Source organism: Neoarius graeffei, chromosome 9 (assembly GCF_027579695.1).
Source record: "Neoarius graeffei isolate fNeoGra1 chromosome 9, fNeoGra1.pri, whole genome shotgun sequence".
NCBI lineage: Eukaryota > Metazoa > Chordata > Actinopteri > Siluriformes > Ariidae > Neoarius > Neoarius graeffei.
This window is the reverse complement of record NC_083577.1, coordinates 42,043,786-42,071,635: the sequence shown is the minus strand read 5'-3', so window position 1 is coordinate 42,071,635 and position 27,850 is coordinate 42,043,786. Positions and strand designations below refer to the sequence as shown.

General features: G+C 41.7%; 1 protein-coding gene across 5 annotated transcripts in view; it reads right to left on the bottom strand.

Annotated features, from left to right (window-relative positions):
- Positions 1-27,850, bottom strand: part of nalcn (sodium leak channel, non-selective) — a 214,278-nt gene that overhangs the window by 72,264 nt on the left and 114,164 nt on the right. The window lies entirely within an intron of this gene.

The following is a 27,850-nucleotide window of genomic DNA, read 5'->3' as shown; positions in this document are numbered from 1 at the left end:
GCGGCGTGACATACAGTTTTGCTACTTATATTCCCCTCAGTGGAAAAAAAAAAGTGGTGTTATTTCAGGGTTGGGCTGAGGCGGGATGTCATGATAGGGAGGGCTTGTCTGGTCAAGTGGAACTTTTTGTGAGAACATACTAAACACGATAGAGTTGCAAAGAGAAAACTGGGTCAAGGTAATAGGTGAGACGGGAACAAACACACTGTCTGGGGCAGCAGACATCTGGATCAGACTTTGTGTGTTGGAGAAGGAAGAGGATTTGAAGCATGGCTGGGGCTATGTGAGGCCAGACAAATAAATGTGTGCTCTGAGCAGCATGCTGATGGACAGCTCTGTTACTAGGGGAACTAAGGGGGATGTGGCTGTCACAGCCAGCAGGGACTCCTCTCTCTCTCTCTCTCTCTCTGTGTGTGTGTGTGTGTGTGTGTGTGTGTGTGTGTGTGTGTGTGTAGGTGGCTAAACAGTGGAGCTCTTCAGAGGTTTATCCCATGTGTGTGTATTTGGGTAGAGATAAATCAAACAGATACGGCAGTGTGTGTTCTGCACTAGATGGCAGTGTGGTTAGGTGCAAACGCATAACAAACAACAAACATGGAGGATCATCATGACCTTTTCTGAAGTTCAAGATTTACCTCAGTTTGATCCTGCTGACTCAAGGTATGGGATGTAATCTTAAATATTTATGGCACATATGGATGAATAGTTGATCATTCTATGCTCTGGAAGTGTGTAAATGAAATGAAAGATGACAGAGCTAAGACCCTGGATAGGAGAGAGACACAAATCAGGACAGACAGACCAAATGATTCATTTCAAACTTGATAGGAAGAAAATTTTCTGCCGCAACCTGCAGTGGTCATGTTAATCTTAACACTTTATCCGTTGCTCATTCTGTAGTGTTTCATACACACACAGGAAGAGAGAGAGAGAGAGAGAGAGAGAGAGAGAGAGATCATTATTTAGGCTGGGAAAGCCAGGCATTAAGACAGAAAGCCCTACATTGTCTTCTTCATTATTCACCTGGAGAGATGCCACTTTGTGAGACACCCTCTGCAAATTGAGCTGTAATGATTGTACTGCAGCGCCTTTCTCCCACAGCCTTTTTTGATATTCTCTCCTTCCAACAGCCGCCCTCAACCCATTCCAGAGTACACGGCCCAGCCCGCCTGGAGAGGCGTTTGATATCAGAGATCCACAAACATACACACACACAAACTCACACACAGTCCACCCCGAGGGACGCTCCCCCATTTGATTTCTGTCAGTATAAATATAAACATTTCCCCCCTACCATTGAAAGCTGCTTTTCACTGCCATTTAGCTGGAGGGAGGTAATGATTTGTTGAGCTTCTATCATCATCAATCTTCCCAATCAGACGGGGAAACGGCCCATGACCGGCCAAATGAATAGACTGCATGAAGAGATATGAAAAGAGAACGTGATCTGGAACAAAAACGGAAGAGGACATGATGAGGGATACCTGCTTATTCAAGCCTTGGTGTGTATACGAACATTGTGCTGATATCATCGCCAAAGAACATTCAGTTTGGGCAATGTCTCAGCCATTTTAGAGTTATTCTTCAGGATACCATTCACCTCACAAATGGAAAAATCCTGTCAAATCTGTATACACAGCACACAACTAGTGGATCTGCTTCCTGCAAGGTTCTCCTGGGCATTTTCTTTAAAGGTGACATATCATATCCCTTTTCCACAAGTGGACACAGTTCCCTGAGGTCTTAATGAAATGTCTGTGACATGGTTTGGTCAAAATATCACAAGAATAAAGCACCACAGCTCCCTTCTCCCCCTGTCTAAACAGCCCTGTCCAAAACGTCCGGTTTGAGAGCCTGTTCTTTTAAATGATAATGAGCCACTGCTCACCCCACCCCCTCTTCCCCCAGCCAATCAGGTAGCACCTTCCTCATGAATATTCAATCACAAAGGCAGTTTTTAAGCCATGATTGGAGATACTCAGATGAGGAGGCGGCATCATTCTAACGAGCTCTCCTTGTGACATAGAAAGGGGAGTAAAATCTGAACAGCTTGTTGAAGCACATGTTTTCTGAAATAGGCAGCACAAAAGAAACTGACTGGGTGTCTTATTTCAGAGTTTGTGGGTTGATATGGGTGACACAGAGCTCTGCAGATTGAGGTCTATCCCTGCATTACACTACACCGCACCACATTACACTATACTGACACATAGTGACATTGGAAGCTACAAGTTGCGGCTAGCCAGCAGCTAAATAACTTTGCGGGTGCACACGCAGGTTGTTTGTAGTGTTATTGCGCAACGGTTACGGTTATCTATCATCTTTTCTGACCATACACAGTTACAGTAATCATATAACAGCACACACTCACATATTAGTTAAGTTCAGGTCTTTTATTTTACGTATCTGTGATTGTGTAGGCGAGAGCTGCAATTTCCCGTTGCTTCACTGTGTTTGTTTACTGCAGGACTTCTGGGTTCCTGGGTCAAAAGACCCGAACTACGGAGGCCGGGGTGGCTTTGTAGTGCCAGTCTCGGGCACACGCACCAGCTCATGCATGGATTGTAGTGGTTTCACCCATCTCATCTCATCTCATCTCATCTCATCTCATTATCTGTAGCCGCTTTATCCTGTTCTACAGGGTCGCAGGCAAGCTGGAGCCTATCCCAGCTGACTATGGGTGAAAGGCGGGGTACACCCTGGACAAGTCGCCAGGTCATCACAGGGCCGACACAGACACAGACAACCATTCACACTCACATTCACACCTACGGTCAATTTAGAGTCACCAGTTAACCTAACCTGCATGTCTTTGGACTGTGGGGGAAACCGGAGCACCCAGAGGAAACCCACGCGGACACGGGGAGAACATGCAAACTCCGCACAGAAAGGCCCTCGCCGGCTACGGGGCTTGAACCCAGACCTTCTTGCTGTGAGGCGACAGCGCTAACCACTACACCACCGTGCCGCCTGGTTTCACCCAATTAACATTATGTGTATTGTACAAAATGTATGCATTTATTGTAACTGCGTATTTTGTTTATGAACTATAGAGATTATTGGCATGCAGTTAGACCTGAAATGGTTACTGTATGTAAATGTATGGTTTATGCGATGTTGGTAAAATAAAGTAATTGGTGTCTTCCGGTGGGTGGGGACAGGCCACTATATCTAGCCTTTTGAAGGGAGGTGGATTAGTTGGGTCATAGGCACTGTCTGTTATGTAGTAGTCCTGTAATGTGCATGTAATCAGGTGGTGCAAACATAGTGCAATACAGTATTCTGTTTTGTAGACAAAGTACTTTTTTTTTTGTAATAATTATTTGAACTGGTGGCACGGTGGTGTAGTGGTTAGCGCTGTTGCCTCACAGCAAGAAGGTCCGGGTTCGGGCCCCGTGGCCGGCGAGGGCCTTTCTGCGTGGAGTTTGCATGTTCTCCCCGTGTCCACGTGGGTTTCCTCCGGGTGCTCCGGTTTCCCCCACAGTCCAAAGACATGCAGGTTAGGTTAACTGGTGACTCTAAATTGACCGTAGGTGTGAATGTGAGTGTGAATGGTTGTCTGTGTCTATGTGTCAGCCCTGTGATGACCTGGTGACTTGTCCAGGGTGTACCCTGCCTCTCACTCATAGTCAGCTGGGATAGGCTCCAGCTTGCCTGCGACCCTGTGGAGCAGGATAAAGCGGCTAGAGATAATGAGATGAGATGAGAATTATTTGAACTTTTATTTTATTATTATAATGTATTTTGTGTTAATTTTCTGCTGCCACTTTGGGAAACCAGACCCAATAAAACATCTTCTATTAAAAGCTCTATCTTTGGCCGTTGTCCATCATCACATTTAAGAACCTACGTGACATTATGCACTCCAGATACAAGCACTGAAAAAGTACATTTTTCATAACATGTCCCCTTTAACGATTTTTCGTCATCTCATAGACATGGCAGTCTATGCAATTCATTAAAATTCCCCAAAGCTAATTTCACACAATAAATTCATTATTCCAATCAGCATGATGTGATGAGAGTGGTGCGAAGCATTAGAACACACAGGCTTGCGTCCTGACAGAGGCTAAGAGGAAGCTCATTAAACACTTCCTGTTATCAGAGGCTGATCTGTGGCGTGTGGAACACACCGGGTATTCATTAGCTCTACCTCCACTTATCCTGTTGCCTTTAATTGCTAATGATCCTTCAGCATGCGTGCAGGTGCTGGCCACGCTGGCTAATAAATTGAATCAACATCCTGAGACTGCACTTCCAAAAAGATTGCTTATTGATGAAGCAGGTCAGTTTAGAGATTAATCTTGCTGCCCAATAACAGCTCTTGTTATGCCTTCTATCGTTTCGTTATTACTTTCTTGCTTCGAACATTTCTTATTCTCTCTCACTGATGTACAATGCTTCCGTACTATAAAGGCAAAGGCCTACTCAGGAGGACATGATTTCAGTATGATTCTGGAAAGCTGATGAATTGCTGTGCTCACTTCAGGTTTCGAAGAGCATATCCATAAGCTATGCCTATATCAGAAAGAAAGCAGCAGATCTATATATAATCCATCAGCTGAAGACTAGGACACAGACGCTTTTGTCTTTTGTGACCTTGGCTTTGAAATGGGTTTCGAATCAAGACAAATCAGCTGTCCATGCTGACAGATGCAAGTCATTTCCATGCCGACATGCATTACAGTTCACTAATAATGATGAATGTTATCACACAAATGGACCTACATGACGTAAACAGTTCTGATGATGCACACTGAACTGGTTTATGTTTATCTATTATTATTAATATTGAAAGTAAACCTCTTGAATGAACCAGCTAAAAGGTTATTGCACATAAACTGCCTGGACAAAGAAAAAAAAAGTCGCGCACACTAATATTTCGTTGGACCATCTTTAGCTTTGATTACGGCACAACATTTATTTCCATCCTGAGCTGCATTAATATTTCACCGAGATCTTGTATTGTCAACCAACTCTGTAAAGTCTTCTCTAGCACATCCCAAAGACTTTCAATGGGGTTAAGGTCAGGACTCTGGTGGCCAATTCATGTGTGAAAATGATTCCTCATGCTCCCTGAACCATTCTTTCACAATCTAAGGCTATTGTTCATTCATGCATGTTCAAGGCCAGAGTCACAGTGGATCTGAAGCCTATCCCAGGAACACCGGGCATGATCCAGGAATATATTATGAGGTTCGAAACATACATTCACACATTGGCTACAAAACAATGTGCCTATGGTTTGTTTTGGGAGATGGAAGGAAACCGGAGAACCCAAAGGAAACCCATGAGGACACTGTGAGAACATGCGAAATGCCACAGCGACAGTATCGGCTCAGGAACAAACCGTAGCCGTGAGGCCACAATGCTACTCGCTGCACGCCCATGACACAGGTTTACTATTCAACCAAACAAAAGTAAGACGTTGTAACTGTAATAAGTGATTTGCTGTCAAAACAGTATCATTTCAATGGAACAATCCACAACTGTGTCGAGATGCTATTATTTTATGGTTAACGATAATGATATAGATTTCACTCAAGAATCACCAGTTTACAGTGAAATCTCTTTTCAGGACAAACATTTAATACACGTTTCTATGGGGTGCCAAGTGTCACCGGGCCCATTTCGTGGACGAAATGCATTTCATCCATCACAGAATGCATTTCGTCATCACAAAATGCATTTCGTCGGACGAAATGCATTTCGTCCATCACGAAATGCATTTCATCCATCACAGAATGCATTTCGTCATCACAACATGCATTTCGTCCATCAAAGAATGCATTTTGTGATGACGAAATGCATTCTGTGATGGACGAAATGCATTCTGTGATGGACGAAATGCATGTTGTGATGACGAAATGCATGTTGTGATGACGAAATGCATGTTGTGATGACGAAATGCATTCTGTGATGGACGAAATGCATGTTGTGATGACGAAATGCATGTTGTGATGACGAAATGCATGTTGTGATGACGAAATGCATTCTGTGATGGACGAAATGCATGTTGTGATGGACGAAATGCATGTTGTGATGACGAAATGCATTCTGTGATGGACGAAATGCATGTTGTGATGACGAAATGCATTCTGTGATGGACGAAATGCATTTCGTCCACGAAATGGGCCCGGTGACACTTGGCACCCCATACGTTTCTAAGACAGAATTAAACTTATCTGGATGCACTAACAGTTACTGTAGGAGCATCACAGAGAGACCGGGAAAACTGTTATTAGCAATATGTGGGTCATGCAAGCTTCCATACAAATAAAAAGCACCAAAAAAAGCCAGATTACATGATCAGTGGGTATTTGGAATGCCTCTTAGTCATCCTTGTAGCAGTATGGCACAAAATAAATCCTTTGCTTTGAACACAAACATATCTAAACTGTGAGCAATAGCTGGAAGCATTTTGTTTCTCTTGCTCCATGGAGACATGACTGGTATTTGAACAACTCCATCTGTGAGGGGATCTAAGAACACTGCCACACATGGCTCAACAGTGACGCTCTTGGGAGGCATGAAAAGGGAAGGTCAGAAAGAGAGAAACAGAGAAAACAATCAACAGGGTAATGAACTGAACTGTCTTACATTAAATATTACAATTTGTTCTTTTTTCCTTTAAGAGCTTTAGCATGATGCAAGAACAAGACAAGTCAATGTACAAATGTCCAGCACTTTCAAAAACACAGCTTTTCTCATACAGTGGTATGAGAAAGGTTGTAGCAGGCAAATCCACACTGCAAAAAACTGAATTTGAGGAGAAAATTCCTTAACACTAGTGAAATTATCTTGCTGCATGGACAGACAATTTTACTTGACAAGACATCTTGGAATAAGTTGGTTACAATCTAGAACTAGTTTTAATAATCTCAGAGTTGGTGTCTTGTGTTCTTCTACACTGCAAAAATGACATCTTAGCAAGTTAGAATATCGTGAATATAGTTGAAACAATCGAGCATTTCCTATTAGAAGAATACACTGCAAAAAATGGCCTTTCAAAAATAAGAAATAAAAGATTAAAACAAAGCATATTTGCTTGAATCAGGTGAAAAAAAAATCTGCCAGTGGAACTAATCAAATTTGACTTGGTAAGATTTCTTAAAGTAAGATGAAAAATCGAACCTGTTTTTAGATGAAATAATTCCAAAATAAGATTGGGGAACTTATTATGCGAGATCTGATTAACTCAAAATAATCAAAATAGTTCTTATAACAAGATCGTACTTCTTACATTTAGCCATTCAAGCCATTTTTATTTATTTCATTTTAAGGGTATTTCACTTAAATGCATGACAAAGTCTTAGCAGTAAAAACTGAATTTAAGATAAATATACTAATATTAGGATTGTTAAATTCTACAACTAAGCATTGCTAGCTTAAAAGATTCTCCTTTTGTGACCTGTAATTAGTAAAATACTCTAGATATGAGACCAGAGACTATCTTGAATCAAGTTGACGACACGTGTAGCATTGCAACAAGTTTTTTTTTTCCCCATTTCAACATTCAAACATTAAAACATCTCTTAAGATTCCACTTCCCCAGGACCTCAGGCACCAAAATAAATAAATAAATAAATAAATAAAGTCGGGCAGCACGGTGGTGTAGTGGTTAGCGCTGTCGCCTCACAGCAAGAAGGTCCTGGGTTTGAGCCCCGGGGCCGGCGAGGGCCTTTCTGTGTGGAGTTTGCATGTTCTCCCCGTGTCCGCGTGAGTTTCCTCCGGGTGCTCCGGTTTCCCCCACAGTCCAAAGACATGCAGGTTAGGTTAACTGGTGACTCTAAATTGACCGTAGGTGTGAATGTGGGTGTGAATGGTTGTCTGTGTCTATGTGTCAGCCCTGTGATGACCTGGCAACTTGTCCAGGGTGTACCCCGCCTTTCGCCCATAGTCAGCTGGGATAGGCTCCAGCTTGCCTGCGACCCTGTAGAAGGATAAAGCGGCTAGAGATAATGAGATGAGATAAATAAAGTCTACGCATTTTGACTTACAGTGCTTACACAACGCCAAAGCAACAGTGCAGTGTACGAGGGGTTTACAAGATCAGGCACACAAAAAAAAAAGTCTACGCATTTTGACTTACAGTGCTTACACAACGCCAAAGCAACAGTGCATTTTGGGGGCACTGACTATTCATGTGTACAAGGGGTTTACAAGATCAGGCACAAAAAATAAAAAACAACCAACCAACCAATGAACCAAACAAACAAACAAACAAAAAAAAAACACTGAACTTAACTCACAGCATTCCAAAAAGACCTCACTAAAACGCCCTCCACTCACTCATAGCCTTTTTGAAGGCACTTGCCTGGTCTAGAGTCTGTACAGCATCTAGAAGGAGCTCACTTTGAATGACTGAGAAAACAGTCGCAGTAAACTTAGGATATGTACACTGTAAGGTGGAGTTGAATTGTAATGAAAGATTCAAAGATTTCAGTAAAGTTCATTTATTCCCAAAACAAGCATACTTTGTTTTTTTTCTTGAAACAAGATGAACCGCATTTGACAAATGTCCAAAATGTACTTACTTGTTTTAAAAAAGACTTGTTTTATTTTCAAAGGTGCTCCAAATAAGACTTTTTCAAGACATTTTGTCTATACAAGATTTTCAAGATGGACTGTCTAAAAACTAGCCTTTCTAGCTAAATGAGGTTTTGCTTGTTGGGCAATAATGTCTTATAATAAGGGTGGCTAGATGTTTTGACTTGAAAATAGACAAATAAACTTCCTAAGATTTTTATTTTTTTGCAGTGTACAAGACACCAACTCTGAGATTATTAAAACTAGTTCTAGATTGTAACCAACTTATTCCAAGATGTCTTGTCAAGTAAAATGATCTGTTCATGCAGCAAGATAATTTCACTAGTGTTAAGGAATTTTCTCCTCAAATTCAGTTTTCAGTTTTTTGCAGTGCAGTGCTGGTTCCATGTGGTGGTTGTCCTCTGCTGCAAAGAACCACTGAAATGGAAATGTCAATCCTATTTGGAGAGTCTGCATGAACCATTCATGAGAAACAGCCTAACAGCCTGGCTTATCAATCCTTCAAACTCTGCCATGGCTCAACTATCAATCAAACTGAAACGATATTGTCTCCACTGAGTTCTTTCAAATTTGATGGCTTTTGCTTATAACATTCTTGAAACAAGAGGATCGACCACAATATTCCCACATGACTCATAGCCCTTATTTGTGTACTTCATCAAGTATAAAAAACACGAGCTTTCTTTCTGCAAGCTTTAGAACTTCAGGCCGTCTATGTCATTCAAGGGAAAAATAAAGAAAGATTAAATATTTTGCTTTAGTCTATAAGTGTAAATTACTGTCTATTCTTGATGTTTCCACCAATCTTAGTTGTATGTATGGAAGAGAGAAAGGCACCCAGAGCCATTGTAATATATAGTGGTGCATCATTAATGATTTGGGCTGGACATCACTTAGGAATCCTGTTCCAGGACGTATTAGCTCAAAACCAGGGCACTAATCAGTTAGGACACTAACTGATTAGTATTAGCTCAAAATCAAGACACTGGCTTGAGATATATCTTTCAACAAGCAGAACTTGACACCAGTGGCATCAACTGTGATACCTCCACTGCCAACAAGTCCTTCCTGTTAATAATTTGTATGCCTCAAATACCCTTAAAGGAATAGAAAATGTAAAGTAAATACATGCATGGGTTGGTAGCTTGTAAGATTGAGAGCCTGTAAGAAATGTTTCAGGCATGTTTGACCATTTATGAGAAAGTTGTGGGTGTTTTTATATCACTGCTCTAATGCCACCAGTAGGCTGCCATGTTGACTGTTGGAAGGGCTATATGTGACGTCATTTGGGTACAAGGCTGAGTGTCGCGCTTCAGTACCGAAGGGGCAAAGCGAAAGATCTACTAAGGTGACAATGTCGATTTTTTTCACTATACATCTGAAATAATGTATTAATGAGTTGCAACTCTGACTTATGGGCAAACCCAAACTCTTTACCTGTAAAACAAAGCTGAAACTATGCGTTATATTACTCGTTAGCATGCTCTCGACTCATTCATGAAAAACTTCCTCATCAAGACGTCACCAGGCTAGCCTACTGTAATTACCGTGGTAGACAGTCCAACCACCAAGGACAACACAAAGTATAAAATATGCTTATTTCTAATGTGGTCCTCTTGATGACAGCAGGAAACAATAAAATATAAGAGACAATAATAAATTGACAAAATTGTATAAACAATGATGAAAAAGTCATAAACAAAATATATACTAACTGTAATTATCACAGAGTACAACTGGATTACAGAAATGGCACTAAAATGATTAAAAATTACTTATATTTGTATACACACATCATAAAACTGGGTTTGGAATTTACTCCATAAAAACTGTTTCACCTGTTTCTTAAAATTATCATGTGTTTGACTAGATTGCACTGATCGAGGTCGGCTATTCCACAAACAAATTCCTGTATACCTAAAAGAACTCCGAATGGTTTACGTAAAGTGTGACATCACTTACAATACATGGCCAAATTCGACAAAATGGACCATAGCGCCAGTGACATTTCTTCACTGATTTCCTCGAGTATTTCAGACAATGACACGAATAACGATGATGATCATGATAAACGAGCATTACCATGTCAATTGGTTACACACAAGTGAACAATATTTATAGAGTTTTCATACCCTTTGAACTTCTCTTTTGCAGACTACTGATCATGTTATCTCGTTTGTCTTGTCCGCTTTTTGGCCGAAAATTGTGGGAACCGCATCTGGATTCAGCGCTGGCTTGTACGGTATTCCTAATGCCCGGTGCATCCAAGTTGTTTGAGTGAAACAATTTTTTTTTCCAAATGTTCTGAGCACACGAGCTGTGAATGTGCCGTTTTTGCACCTGAAGGACCATTCCAGTCAGCCCGTGAGAGGTCTGTCTCTGTGCGGTAAATGGCATTTATCCATTACCTTCTTACCTATTTGTACTTTGGGGATTGATGCAGGCTAGTTTTTTTCACTTTTGCCATTGTTTCACCCTCAGGTAATGTTCACATGAATCCTGTATAGTAAAGCAGTTTTTGTTTACCCTCTTTCTGCATTGCTGCGGGGGTTGGACTGTCTACCATGGTAATTACGGTAGGCTAGCCTGGTGACGTCTTGATGAGGAACTTTTTCATGAACGAGTCGAGAGCATGCTAAGCGTGCTAACGAGTGTTTATGCTGCCAGGAACGTGGAAAAACTTGCGCACTTGCCTCTTCAAAAGATTTAGCTAAGTTAGTTAGATTGTATGCAGATCTGTTTGTAGGTAGTCTAGCAAGGTTACAGTCCGCAGAATGAGGCTGTCATGGTAGCACTACTTGTACCAGGGATATAAATATGAAAAGTCGCCTCCCTCCATTCAGTCACATAGGAGTACATCAGCTGTTCACTCTTCCCTTGCTATTTGTCAGCAACATCAGTATTATATTTCCCCCTTCACTTTTTTGTTAGAGAAATGGAATTTCAAATTTTTTTCCATATAAACTTTTAATGAAATAATCTCCAGCCAGGGGCAGCTTCAAGTCTTACTCGCTATGCGGAGCTTCTGTGTCATCAGAGCATTGCTGGAAACGATCGGGGGAATTTTTCTCATCTCATTATCTTTAGCCGCTTTATCCTGTTCTACAGGGTCGCAGGCAAGCTGGAGCCTATCCCAGCTGACTACGGGCGAAAGGCGGGGTACACCCTGGACAAGTCGCCAGGTCATCACAGGGCTGACACCAGTGGCAGCTGGTAGTCTTTCAAACAGGGGAGGCTGGTCGGTTACGATATTTCCAGATTTTAAAAGAAAAAACACATCAATTTTGCCCATACTCTTGCCTCTGATCTGGCTGATTGTTGGCAGCGTCACAAACTGTGAAATAACAGGTTCTTTTGGCCCATTAGCCTACTGTCCAATATACATGATGGTGGTGTTGGGGGGGGGTATATTTTAATATTTTATATTTTAAAATTGTGGCATGTTGTTTAAAAATTGACCTCGGCTGTGTTTTTGTTTAAAAATGTTTTCCAAATTGTAGCGGTGTTTAATTCATATCCAGAAAAACATATATTCCAATATAATATACTCAGCATAAACATTTTAAATAGATTCTATATTTTTGGTCCATCCATGACATATTACTAAAGTAGCCTATTTACTGTTGTTGATGTGGGTCACTTGCTGTTAGCCAATTCACTTTCTCATACCAGGAGAGCTGAAAGGAACGAGTATTATTCCCTACCTTTTTCACCAAGTCAATTTGAGGCGTTGATCTACCCTGCTCTTTAATTTTAATTTTTCCTCGAAAGGAAGACTGGCAAATGGCTTCGCCAAAATTAAATCAGCAATGCTTGGCATCCGTGCGCAGCTTTCTTGCTAGCTGACTAGCCCCCTCAAGTTCAAGTTCAGTCACTCAAATAAACGAAATTTCTGGAACTAAGATAGCAAACTTGACAACACTATATTTACACTTTATTTACAATGAAAATATATACAAACTAAAAAAGCTGGTAGAACCCGTATGTAATGAATGAAATCGAAATGTACGCCGATCTCTTACAATACACCACACCACTTGCGAATCCACATGGGACTGAACTGATGTTGCCAGATACTGCTGACATTATCCAGCCCAAAATATGTTCAAAACCCGCCAAAATGCACTTAAAACCGCCCAATTGGGCGGGAAACCGCCCAATCTGGCAACACTGTACCGCTGCCTGTCTATATTTGAAACGAGCTGTCAATCAAAGAAAATATCCGGCCGCTTTAACCAATCACCAGTCTCCTCGTGGAAACTGCCATGTCCCTCCCATGTGAGGCTGGGAGTCCGTGGGCGGGCATTTTCGCAGTATTTGTCCAATAACCGTCTTGTATTTTGAGATTGAAAAGCGCATAGCTCCAAATGCCGTTGAAGTCCACTGAGGCTGGGAGTCCGTGAGACTCCGTGGGCGGGCGTTTTCGCAGTATTTGTCCAATAATTGTCTTGCATTTTGAGATTGACAAGCACATAGCTCCCAATCCACTGAGGCTGGGCTGCATCACACTGTCACGAGGGGGAAAAACTCACGCACACATTAGGCGAACTGGGGAAAGTTATAACGGAATGATTTCGCACTGTAGTTGGGTTGAGCACATAATTTCTATGATTCTGGATCTGAAATAGCAATGTTATAAGGTCGGCTATAACATAAGCCTAGCACAATTCATCCTACACGATGTTCGTCATTTTTAGAGGAGGCTGAGCCTCCCTCGTTGTCTTAGAGCAATCGCCCGTGGCTGACACATAGACACAGACAACCATTCACACTCACGGTCAATTTAGAGTCACCAGTTAACCTAACCTGCATGTCTTTGGACTGTAGGGGAAACCGGAGCACCCGGGGGAAACCCACGTGGACACGGGGAGAACATGAAAACTCCGCACAGAAAGGCCCTCGCCGGCCACAGGGCTCGAACCCGGACCTTCTTGCTGTGAGGCGACAGCGCTAACCACTACACCACCGTGCTGCCCGGGAATTTTTCTGATTGGTTAAAATATTTTCCATGAATATCCATGAAATCGTCCATTCTGCATAGAAACTGACTTTCGGAGATGGATATCTTAGTTGTGTGAGCTCCTTATTTTCAATTATTCACATGAATCATTAGTTTATATCATAATCTGTCTTCATAACTGTATTTTAAAAATGGGTTTTCTTTTCTTTTAAAACATGATTCAAACAAGAATGAAGTTATTGAAGAAAAACTAATTCAGATATTTGACCCTGCTCAGATATATTCCAAAATCCAATCAGTACATCTACTGGTTAAAATGATAACTTCATATAAAGACTACAAACATTCAACTATTCCTTCTTAAGACAAGAACCTCAGACAGACACATGGATGGACACACAGACAACCCAAAAATATAATGCCTCCACCACCGAGTGGCAGAGGCATAAAAATGACACCAAGCATACATGCAAATCAATACAAAAACTACAGTTGGTTTAAGTGTAATGAAAAGTCTCTGGATTCAAAAGATGGCAGATAAACCTGAGAATATAAAGAAGCTTGAAATTTTTGACATGAAAAAGTGGTCCAAGATCCTTTGCACATGTTTCTAACCTTGTAAGACATTACAGTAAGTGGCTTGGTGCTGCTATAGTCTCCAATGAATAACTGTGGGAGTGACAATCATTTGAAAAGAAAGAAAGAAAGAAAGAAAGAAAGAAAGAAAGAAAGAAAGAAAGAAAGAAAGAAAGAAAGAAAGAAAGAAAGAACTGTCTGTGCTACCAAGGATCAGCACGCCCAGGCTCCTGCCTTTGCCTGCCACCCGGGATGAGCATCAGCACCTTCAAGTCTGAGGCCATGGTTCTCTGCCGGGAAACGGTGGAGTGCTCCCTCCGGGTTGGGAGTGAGTTGCTGCCCTGAGTGAAGGAGTTCAAGTATCTCTCTCGTTCACGAGTGATGGTAAAATGGAGCGTGAGATGGACAAGTGGATTGCGTCAGCGTCAGCAGTAATGCAGGCGTTATACCAGACCATCGTGGTGAAGAGGGAACTGAGCCAGAAGGCAAAGCTTTCGATTAACCAGTCAATCTGTATTCCAACCTTCACCTATGGTCATGAGCTTTGGGTAGTGACCGAAAGGATGAGATCGCGGATAAAAGCGGCTGAAATGAGCTTTCTCCATAGGGTGTCTGGGTTCACCCTTAGAGATAGGGTGAGGAGCTCAGACATCCAGCAGGATCTCGGAGTAGAGCTGCTGCCCCTTCATGTAGAAAGGAGTCAGCTGAGGTGGTTCAGGTATCTGATTAGGATGCCTCCTGGGCGCCTTCCTTTGGAGGTTTTCCAGGCACGTCCAACTGGGAGGAGACCTTGGGGTAGACCCAGAACACGTTGGAGAGATTATATATCTCATCTGGCCTGGGAGTAAATAAATAAGTGAGCACTACTTGAAGGCAGGTTAGGTGATTTATTTTCGAAGCATGTTTGTTGTGTTTCTTGAAATTCTCTTTACATCCTGACAGCAATGAATACATCAAATGCTCTGATAATAAAAAGAAAAAAAAGTCCGTCATCTGTGGCAGTCACGGCACGGTGGTGTAGTGGTTAGCGCTGTCGCCTCATAGCAAGAAAGTCCTGGATTCGAGCCCCGGGGCCAGCGAGGGCCTTTCTGTGTGGAGTTTGCATGTTCTCCCCGTGTCCGCGTGGGTTTCCTCCGGGTGCTCTGGTTTCCCCCACAGTCCAAAGACTGTAGGTGTGAATGTGAGTGTGAATGGTTGTCTGTGTCTATGTGTCGGCCCTGTGATGACCTGGCGACTTGTCCAGGGTGTACCCCGCCTTTCGCCCGTAGTCAGCTGGGATAGGCTCCAGCTTGCCTGCGACCCTGTAGAACAGGATAAAGCGGCTAGAGATAATGAGATGAGATGAGATGAGATCTGTGGCAGTCACCAGGCTGTAAAAGGCCTACCCCAAACGCTCTCTCATGGACTCAACCTCCAGCAGTAGGCAGGCAGTGCACGTTCGTGTATTTTGGAGGCGTGGCGTTGGAGAAAATGCTGAAGTAATATGATTATTACCATACAGCATACCCATGTGTAAAATAGCATACACTGTAAGCGTGCCAATAATGCACTTAACCACAGCTAATTTATTATCAAAATCATTATGCTTTCACAAAATGACTGATGCTCTGAAACTGTCCTATTTTGCCTGTGGGTCTGGGCTACATTGGAGTTGTACTACACTATTGTATCTACAATTAAAATACGCATTTCAACATAGGATCTTCTGAAGCCTTTCATGACTCAGACCATACTTCTGTTATTGACTCCAAGAGCTTCATGGTTGAAAGAGCAGGGGGTCAAAAACCCTTCAAAAGCAATTACTGATGACATTATCACAGGGGACAGCAATCTGTTCAGTGAGAGATACAAAAGCAACCTTCAGAGAAAGCCTAAGAGCTGCCACATAGCCAACAAATCAACACCGAAATACAAAAGGACAAAACCCATCTCATCCTTATTTGTTCCATATCAGGATGAACTAGTTTTACTTGAGTCAAGGTCAGTCTTTGAATTGTTTTGAAACCAAATGTTTATAAAAGCTCCACTTTTCTCTGTATACTTGGAGAGCAATCATAATCTAGCAGTCTATTTTAGGTTTGCCCCCATCTGTGCTGGAAACACCTGAAAAATAGGCAATTTTACAGGCTGAGCAGCAGATCCTTCAACTGTGGCTAAGGGAGAACTGATCTGGACATGTCTAGATGTTGAATACATGCCAGAAAACAAATGGAATCTAGTGAGACATAATTCAAAAACCATTTCCCACAGTTTTTGGCCATGGAAGTGTAAGTTCATCTGGATCAGTCTTATTAACATTCACACACCGAGCACTGCCAACATCTCAGTACCTGTAACTAAGGATCCCTGTCAGGTCATGTTTTCTGGTGTTAATGAACTGATGAGTCATAGTTACCTGTGCAGCACATCCTGAAAATAAAGAGGGCGAGACTCCACAATGTATTTATTTGATTAGATTGCTATAGGTCATTCAGATGCATACATCTTGTTGCCTCGCTCGTGACGGAGTAAGGGGGGGGGGCGAGGTATTGCAATCAGTGCAGTTTGTTTGTTTGTGCGTGTGTGTCTGTCTGTTAACAATCTAGCGTCTAGACAGTTGCACTGATTGACTTCAAATCTTCAGGGTAGGTAGGCAATGGTCCGTAGATTCCCTGATTAAATCTTGGGGGTAATCAGCTCAAGGTGAAGGTCAAGGTCAGCAGAAAGGTCAACCTTTCGGTCAAAATAACATTTTCCATTATAACTCAAAAATGGTTGCCGATAGACAAATGTTTACTATTATGATCATACAGGAACTCCCATATGGACTTTCATTTGGCACCATGAACTCTGACCTTGAGTGACCCTGAAAGGTCAAACTCAAGGTCACGGATTTTCAGAGGGCTGTAACTTGAAAACGGTTGATGGTAGACAGATATTTACCATTATCAACTTATAGGAAGTGCCATATGGGCTTTCAATGCAAAAAACTGAAAACTGAATTTGAGGACAAAATTCCTTAATACTAGTGAAATTATCTTGCTGCATGGAAAGATCATTTTACTTGTCAAGACATCTTGGAATAAGTTGGTTACAATCTAGAACTAGTTTTAATAATCTCAGAGTTGGTGTCTTGTGTTCTTCTACACTGCAAAAATGATATCTTAGCAAGTTAGAATATCTTGAATATAGTTGAAACGGGGGCAGCACGGTGGTGTAGTGGTTAGCACTGTTACCTCACAGCAAGAAGGTCCAGGTTCGAGCCCCGTGGCCGGCGAGGGCCTTTCTGTGCGGAGTTTGCATGTTCTCCCTGTGTCTGCGTGGGTTTCCTCCGGGTGCTCCGGTTTCCCCCACAGTCCAAAGACATGCAGGTTAGGTTAACTGGTGACTCTAAATTGACCATGAATGTGAATGGTTGTCTGTGTCTATGTGTCAGCCCTGTGATGACCTGGTGACTTGTCCAAGGTGTACCCTGCCTTTCGCCCGTAGTCAGCTGGGATAGGCTCCAGCTTGCCTGCAACCCTGTAGAACAGGATAAAGCGGCTAGAGATAATGAGATGAGATGAGATAGTTGAAACGATCGAGCATTTCCTATTAGAAGAATACAGGACACCAACTCTGAGATTATTAAAACTAGTTCTAGATTGCAACCAATTTATTCCAAGATGTCTTGTTAAGTAAAATGATCTGTCCATGCAGCAAGATAATTTCACTAGTATTAAGGATTTTCTCCTCAAATTCAGTTTTCAATTTTTTGCAGTGTTCATTTGGCACCATGACCTGTGACCTTGAATGACTTTGAAATGTCAAACTCAAGGTCATGGATTTCCATAGGACTATAACCTGACAGCTGATGATTGAGAAATATTACCATTATCAACACATATGTATAAAATAATTGCTGCCAGGTGAGGTTTGTTTTACCTGGCAACACTTGTATTGTTTCATCTCATCTCATTATCTCTAGCCGTTTTATCCTTCTGCAGGGTCGCAGGCAAGCTGGAGCCTATCCCAGCTGACTACGGGCGAAAGGCGGGGTACACCCTGGACAAGTCGCCAGGTCATCACAGGGCCGACACATAGACACAGACAACCATTCACACTCACATTCACACCTACGGTCAATTTAGAGTCACCAGTTAACCTAACCTGCATGTCTTTGGACTGTGGGGGAAACCGGAGCACCCGGAGGAAACCCACACGGACACAGGGAGAACATGCAAACTCCACACAGAAAGGCCCTCGCCGGCCACGGGGCTCGAACCCGGACCTTCTTGCTGTGAGGCGACAGCGCTAACCACTACACCACCGTGCCGCCCACTTGTATTGTGTTTTGGAAAAGCATACTTCAATCCTACAGGGATTTGCACCCATTCCCTCCTGCTGTATCTAAAACATGTAGGCTTACAATTCTGAAAACATTTATTTCCGAAGCCAGACTAAACCATACCAAATAAACTAATCTTGTGAGAGAATATGCTCCAAGATACACTGTGAAATCTTCTTGTTCCAAGGATTTTCCCATGCTCTAACTGTTCCACTTGGAAGGAGAACTTGCTTACTTACTGTATAAACTTACTTTGGCATTGTTTGAGGAATCTTGTTAGATGGGCTGATTCTCCTTTTAAAGTTGTTTGCTGCACTACTGAGTTGTTCTTACAACCAGAATGGACAGAATATACTCCTGATAAGTGCCATCATTTTGCCATTATGTGGACATGGTTTTATCCTGAACAAAACTCAGACACTTTCAGTGGCCAATTTCAGCAATTCTGCACAGTCACTAAACCCCATCTCAGCAACCTACTAAATATTTTTCACACCAGATTTGTGAAGTAAATTAGGAGCCTCTATCAGACACTATAAGCCTTATTCCGAGTTATGTGAACATGTTCATCAAACCTCAAACATAACTACGGACTTCTGCAATGTTCAGAAAGTTGTGTAGGAGCTGGGCACGGGGTGTAAACAGAGGTGTGTCTCAGTTAAGTGCAATTCTGACCTGACCTGGACTTAAAACCTATTTTTCCTGTGCAATATCAGTCAAAGTAAAGAACAACTTTAAGTCCTATGCCACTGTCTGACAGTTCGAAGTGCTCAAGTTTATGTTTTGGGCTGTAAATACACTCAGAAAACTATGGAATCTTATTTGAGCCCATTATTAGCTCTCAATTTCCCTGAGGGAACCCTCCCAAAGGGATCAATAAAGTTTTATCTAATCTAATCTATTAAATACATACATATGATACTATTATATTAATTAAGAAATAGTATTATTATCCTTTTACAAACTGCATAAAGGTTTTTTTTTCTAACAGATGAGACTGAAGGATACAAAACCCCACTGGATGAACCCCATTGGATTAATTCATTGAATTAATTCATTTTGTTGAATAAAGTTATGAATTAACTTAAAGTGAGCTGTAAACCTAGCGGCTTATAAGCCCTCAGCATGTTGTGCTTACAAATAGCACATCAAATAAATAAAATCGCTGACATTATTAGATTCAATCAGTCAAAATGGTGAATCAAATAATCAAAAAACAAAACCATGTTAAAACAGTTTGTCTTGTGCACACATTACAATATAATGATTTCGATTTAGCATTAAGCTGTGAACACAATTAGCTGTCGGAACACAGGATAAAAAATAAAATGCTTAAAATAGGATGCATTGTATGAACTTGCTAAAATGCCTCTTGATATTATGTTACACTGTATTACATTTAACAGCACAGAAAAAAATGCTGCTTGCATTTTCAGTCCGCATTTTCTTTGTCCTAGCTGGTTTTAAGCTTAAAGGGAAGTGGACATGTTTAAACGACCTGCGGTGGGTTTCCCAAAAGCCTCTTAAAACTAAAAGCATCTTAACTAGGAGAGACAATGTTCATTGTGCTGCTTGCTCTACCATTTAATGATGATCTTTGTGCCGCGATGCTTTTGGGAAACCCACCCCTGGTCAGCTTCCAAAATTTGCCAGCAACACTACTAATAAAATAAGCTAAATCAGTCTTCTCAGTGTGGACATCATGGCAATCAAGGTGAAGAGACCAATGAAGACACTGTCAAAGGAAGAGAAAAAGAGAGAGTGACCGAGCAAGAGACTGGACAAGAGTACATCTTGGAATGGCTTTTACTTGTTGGTGAGAGCTAAGAGCGAGAAAAGACAGACAGAGAGCTGGACTTCTTTCTGTTGAACTAGTAAGTAATATTATATTAGCTGCCTTGCTATATTTAAGTTATTCCACGAAATCAAGTTGTACGTGAGCTGATAGCCGAGTGGCTATAAGTCATGTACTGTACGATGAGATTGAGTGGAATAACTGTTTTATTCTATCCACATTCACTGGATTTTGAGAAACAGAGCATTTTTATTTTTTGAAAATTCGATAAATAAAATCTTTGTATAAAAATCCAATAAAATAATTTCCGCTTAGAATGTAAACAAACCGGCGAAATGACAGTAGCAATTTGTGAAAAATACAATCATTCCATATTTAGTTGCTTTTTTTTGTATTTTTGGAGGGTTTTTTCCCCCGAGTCGAGTTTTGATTTCATCCTCAGTTGGCTCAGCAACACGCTCCGCTATTTTCTTCTTCTTCTTTAGGGTTTTTTGGTGGTTGGCAAACCAACTTAAAGCTGCATTACTGCCACTGACTGGGCTGGAGTGTGGAACAGGAGCTATAAACTATATTCTTTTAGCTATTTCTGTTTCTTTTAAATACTTGATAACAAAGTGATACAGTATATCTGACTTGATGTGCTCTGCCATTTTGTTTTTCTCTGCTCACAGTATATGAGCTCATAGCCTAGTAGTAGAGTAGGGCTGGGTAAAAAAATCGATTTAATCAATTTTGGATCGATTTCATTTAAATTTCGCACTATCAATTCACAGGGCATGAGATCGAGGGTTTTTTTTTTTCCACAACACAATCTCGTGATTTTCCTCCCTCAGCCGTCTCGTGCGTGATGACGCAGCTGCGCAGTCGTACGTCGTGACGTTCAAGCACACACACAAAATGGCTGAGGCCAGAGCCATGACTGAGGCAGGGAAAACACCGTTCGGCAAGCCGTCTCAAATGAAATCTGACGTGTGGAATCATTTCAAATTTAAAATGACAAAGGACGAAGAGTTTCATAAAACCAAGGTATTGTATGGAGATATTTTCATTATTTAAGAGCAGACTGAATTGATTCAGATTGAACTGAATCGAATCGAATCGTGATTAATCAATTTAAAACCCTAAGAATCGAAATCGAATCGATCTAGGAAATTGACTGTGATACCCAGCCCTATAGTAGAGTTGCCAATCAGAGCATGCAATTGCTCATATCCAGTGAATGTGGATAGAATAAGTTGTGTTGTTGCCTTTGCTTGATGTTTGGCTATGTGAGCAAAATTGTTGACTCCCTAGCTTTTGATCACAAGCCAAATCAGGCCATTTCGACAAAGGTTTGTCTCGAGGTGATGTTAGAAAACTTGCTAGATAACACTGGGATATTGGTATTGGTAATAAGTGCTATTGTGTACCCTTTTTTGTACAGTGGATGCTGGTGAGGTGGACAGACTGATATTTCCTTGTCTGTGGGCCTTGGTGATATATACTTCTCTGGCTTTTTTCTCCATGGCAGACAACAAATGGACTAGAGAATGAGGCAGGGTAGTGTCAAATAACAGATGGAAAACAATATGGCCAAGGGAATGCATATGCGTTGGCCTTGCTAAACACTTTTTAGTATTCAACATAGCATTGAGGAAATTCTGGCATTTTCTTGCCATTTTCTGCCATGTCAGGTCTTTCAATAATAATTAATGCCTAGATTGATGAAAGGATTTTTGACGGAAGAAGAGAGGCACTTTAAAGACCACACATCAATCTCTTTCCCAGAGAAGTCCTAGACAGGGGTATTCTCCTGAGGTTATGACCAAGAACAAAATGATCTCCCAGTGAAGAGCGTTTGTCACTAAACACATCAGTGGAGTGAGATGGGTGATGATTTATTATCCTACAGGTTAACCATCCAGTGCATGAACATGCGTAGGAGATATGAATAACTGTAGGTCTTAGTCAAGGTCTTGGACAAAGGTCTTGCTCCTCTGAGGTTGAGTGCTGGAATGGCATATTTATAAAGCGTTTGAAGGATGTATCACAACATTTAAAACAAATGGGTTAAGAGGAGAAGTGTCCAACTCACTATATTGGTACTTGTTTAATCCACCACACTCTTTGCTCTTTCAAGTGATTATCATGCTTGGAAGGCGGCACGGTGGTGTAGTGGTTAGCGCTGTTGCCTCACAGCAAGAAGGTCCTGGGTTCGAGCCCCGGGGCCGGCGAGGGCCTTTCTGTGCGGAGAATGTGTCAGCCCTGTGATGACCTGGCGACTTGTCCAGGGTGTACCCCGCCTTTCGCCCATAGTCAGCTGGGATAGGCTCCAGCTTGCCTGCGACCCTGTAGAAGGATAAAGCGGCTACAGATAATGAGATGAGATGAGATCATGCTTGGAGACATATACAGGTGTTTCCACAATAGAAACACCCTTCTCTCTGTGAATTAGACATTCTGTTTAAGTACGTCAAGTGTGTTTAATATGCACTGGCTCTGGATTCTGATTTTCATCTTGGTGATGATAATTAGGAAACGACACTTGTCTTCAATCTTTCAGAAGTCTGTCTAGGCGAATCGCCAAATCTATCAGAGTCCAGTGTCAAGTACATATCACACTATGCCAATCCTGTGAGGACATCTTGTCTGAACCACTGGCAAAAAAAAAAAAAAAAACACGCCAATGCTTTTTTGGCTCATTTCAACTGCTGCCTGCTGCAAGTGTGCTGAAATCAAAAGCACATATTTGGCTGTAGTTCTGGTCCCTTGTTTTTGCATAAGAAAACATACTTCTATTCCCTTGCCTTTAAAGAGTGGTCAAGTAATGTTGAAAAAGAGGCTGACAAGATGATCACATGACTGGATGATCAACTGAGCAATCTCAAGTGGTGAGGTCTTTCTTCAGCAGAGAAATATAGTGCCTATGGGCTATGTCTGATTGGTTATGATTGATGGAGGATCTAGCAGCTGGATATGGCTTGACAGTTCCTCTATCAGTTGTTGTTCAACAGCACTTCCATGAATAGACAATGCCTGACATAGTGCTTCAAAACCCACTGCATATGAAAAGTCTTCAGTCAGACATAGACAGGGTTAGATGCAAATACAAGGTTTTATGAAACACACACTACCATACATAAAAGGAGTTACAGAACGCATCCAACGATCCATGAAGAAATACCACATCAACACCATACAAGAACCTCCGACAGCTGCTAGTTCACCACAAAGACAAAATACAACTGGACAATAAATGCAACGTCATTTATGAAATCCCTTGCCGTTCATGTAATAAAGTTTATATTGGCGAAACGGGCAGATGCTTCCATACTCATAGGAAAGAACACCAAATAGAATGTGAAAAAGAAACAACAAAAAGACTCACAAGATCCGAAAAAGAAAAAGCACACCAAGAAAACTTAAAATCAGCCATTTCAGACCACTGCAAACGACAATCATATAATGAATTGGGAAGAGGCCAGAGTCATTTGTGCTGAAGAAAATAGATACCAGCGTTGGATTTTAGAGGCAGTGGAGATACGCAAGCGGGCGCAGAGAACGATGAACCGGGATGAGGGAGCGTACGCGCTGTCACACACCTGGAGCGCCGTCCTGGAGGAGCGACCTGACAGCAGGAGGCGTGAACTACCTGTCAAATTGGGCGGGACGTTCACGCCTCCTTAGAGTAACATCAGCTGATAAGGCACGTCACCACTCGACATCTGGTGACTGTTTTGAAGAAGGCAGAAGTTTATCGCCGAAACTGTCAAGGTAACATCTTAAAAAAATCCTTGTCTTAAGAAACGAATTTAAAGAATAGTTTCAATAGGTAGACATAATGAACTTTCACTACATAAGAACATAACTGATAACCACAACAAAAGAGAATCAAAACCAGAATAGCAAATGCACATGTCCAAAGGCTCACTAGCAAGGCTACCCCTTGTAAAAAGCACAAATGAGTCTGGGTTAGTTAAAGGCTGAAGGTCTTTGCGAATAGCTGAGTTTCATTTGAAGTCAGGTGACTGAACAGGGATATGAATCACGTGATAGTTTGCAGTTGCATTCAGGATCATGGGAAATAAAGACTTTTCATAAATGTCATCATGACACTATGCTTTAAATGGTACCTGTAGTGAATTTTAATTGCTAGCTATTTCAAAAGATCATGTACTGTATGATACCGGGGCGGCACAGTGGTGTAGTGGTTAGCACTGTCGCCTCACAGCAAGAAAGTCCGGGTTCGAGCCCCGGGGCCGGCGAGGGCCTTTCTGTGTGGAGTTTGCATGTTCTCCCCGTGTCCGTGTGGGTTTCCTCCGGGTGCTCCGGTTTCCCCCACAGTCCAAAGACATGCAGGTTAGGTTAACTGGTGACTCTAAATTGACCGTAGGTGTGAATGTGAGTGTGAATGGTTGTCTGTGTCTATGTGTCAGCCCTGTGATGACCTGGCGACTTGTCCAGGGTGTACCCCGCCTTTCGCCCGTAGTCAGCTGGGATAGGCTCCAGCTTGCCTGCGACCCTGTAGAACAGGATAAAGCAGCTAGAGATAATGAGATGAGACATATGATACCAGTGGTTCCGTCATGTAACGTTCGTTAGAAGCTTTTGTCAAGTACGTGCAAGTTTTATGTCACTCCTTCGTCAGTCAGGCATGGTCAGCGACAGGTTGCCTCCTTCACGGGGTGCTCCAGCACCGGTAGTGACACACAGTCGTTGTTTTGTCTGATTGCAAATCTATTTGCACATAATGCCATGAAATAATAGATATGGTTTTTTTTAATAAAATAAAGATCTATTACAAGTATTAGATCTATATTTATTCAACGTGTTCTGAGGTTACTTGACTAGGAACTTGCCTGTTCGTCAGCTCCCCTTCAGGTGCTGGTCCCAGGACAGGGTTTCTGCAGGCTTGAACAAGTTCAATTTAAGACTTTTTAAGACCTTTTTAAGACCATAACAGGTTAAATTTAAGACTTATGCTGCACAAAAAAAAAAAAAAGAAAATTGTATATGAAGAGTATACGAGACAGTCATTGGGTGTACTCATTTTTGTAATTTAAACAAACTTAAACTATCATGTTTTACCTCAGGCCACAGTGCTGCCCTGTTGTGATTGGCTCAAAACTCAAGACAAGTCCGTGCTTGTCCGTTGACGGCTACAGAGGAAGTTGCGCCATTTTCTAATTTACACAGAGCAATTTAAGGTCTTTGCACTTTGCATGCTCCTTGGACAATATGCCTGCATTTTTCTGTTTTTAACAATGACAAAATCTCTTGTGATGGTGATCTCGTCAAGATGGCAGCAGTTACACTTCGGTTAAACAGCAAAAAGAAACATACAATACTAGTAACAAAACAGTGCTAACTGCATAGATTAAAAAAGTGGCTATGAACAGACAACAGCACATATCACGTATCATATTACGGCAGGAACAAGCAGTAGTAACATCCATGACCTTACGCTTAAAGCTCGACAAAGGAAAAACTTGACAGCAAGCTAATTAGCATTTGTTACCGGCTACAGTCGGAACTCAGCACGTCAAAAGTGGGTCAACGTTGTAACGACATAACGTTACTGTACAATAGGGTGCATCAGTTGCCCCCTAAAAATGAAAAGTTCCTCCGATCATGATGCATTTTTGTTTTTATGTTCCTTTTGGTAAGAAAACACACTGGGTGAAATATTTTGACAAAATTCAAAAGTTTAATGGTGGCACCAGGAGCTCAAAGTTATGGAAAAAGCTGCTATTTTATGACTTTTATGACAAAATTTCGATCACTTTTCATGAAACATTATGGCACCTTATATCCAAATATCTTAGATACTGTAGATAGTATGTCTAGAATGTCTAAAAATATTTGGAGGTTTATTTTAGGGTGTCACTAGCATTATCTATCAATGTTATAACCCTGGTTTGAAGCTTGCCGCCTATGCATATGCTAGCCCCTATTAAATGCAAATGTTCTTAACATGATCTCTGGGTCACAAGAAATCAATAAATGGAGTCCAACATTGTGATTCAAACCTTACGCGAAAACATAAAATAAGCATTTTTTGGCAAAAAATGAACCTCACGGTGCCACCATTAGACTTTTGAATATGGTCAAAAAATTTTACAGGATGTCTTTATTGGTGAAAAGGAACACCCAAACAAAAATGCATCTGATTTTATGAAAGTCAGGGCAACTGATGCACCCTACTGTACAAGCAATGCTTATTTAACGGTAACAAACTTAAGCCCTATATGTTGAAATTCCTATCTTATTCGTTCGTTGATTTATCACACAGTCTTACCTCAGTCAACTTCTTCCCTCCTTCTATGGAAATTCAATGTCTCAGACGCGGACACAAGTGGGCGGGGGATGCGTTTGATTAAGTCTCCTGATTGGCTGGTGATAGATTGGTGTCATTATAGCATGTCGGGGCGGTTCATGCCAGGCTCGAGTCCGATGCACCACTGATGAGTTGCCCAATAAGAATCCAGAATGTCATCAAAAGACGTATTGTATTTTTTTATTCTGTTCAAATTTACCGGACTGCTATGACAATTTAATTTCCCTTTGGGGATGAATAAAGTCATCTATCTATCTACATCCCGCAAACCACTTGAGGATGAGGCATTCAATTCCGTACGGTTTGTGTGTTGTAACGTTACAGTTCGCACGGAGTTAGCTGATACACCATCTCGAGATGTGCTTAGACCTGACAACGGTGAACAAAATTGAGTGACGGCATGCAATTGTTGCAGACTTTTATGGGCAGCCTGGTGCTTCTCCGCTTTTGCACGCGATTCCAGTGCCTTTACACCCAGGGTGCCGAGTTTGAGTGTTCTTTTGCACAATGTGCAGTACGCCTCAAACGGATTGTTTGGTACACGTTTTAACCAGTCTACGAAACCATTGCGTTCAAGCCAGCAGTCGTTAAACTTGCATTTGCCCATTTTGCTACAAACCATGACAATCTCCCTTGCTTCTTTTAAGCTCTACTGTCTAAATGCGCGCGTACCATGCCCTGTGCATCACCATGCCAACCGGGCTAGACACCAGATTCCACTGTGTCTCATTTGTAGTTTGCAGCGTAGCCTACTGACACTAAGTAGGCCTAGCCTATATGACTAATTATGAATATCACCAACGCATTTAACAAAAAAAAGCGAATGGGGTAAATGGACGTAAGGATTTAAGACTTCACAAAATCACATTTAAGACCTATAATGCAAAATGTGCTCGTATTTTAGACTTTTTAAGGCCTTAAATTAGGATTATCAAATTTTAGACTTTTTAAGATTTTTAAGACTCCGCGGCAACCATGCAGGAGGTACCTGCGGATCATGCCGTCAATGAAGGCCATTTCCAGGGATGGTTTGTGAAGGACATACTCGTGCAGATTCGGGGTGGACGTAATGCAGCTGTCAAAGTGGTCTGCAATGAGTTCATGTTCTTGACAACAGCAGGACTCCATGTCAGTTCTCATGACAGAGCATTGGCCGCATCGACACCATGGAGCGGTAGCCATTTTGGATCTACCGTCACGCACATTTCTTGCGGCAGTTTCCTCCTCCAAATCACTAGAATGTGATGACTTACTGTCCTCACAAGCCTCCTCCCTCTCTGGCTCGAATAGACAACCATTAACACCCATTTCATCCAAGTTGCTAGCCATAGTTTGCTTCTTTAACAC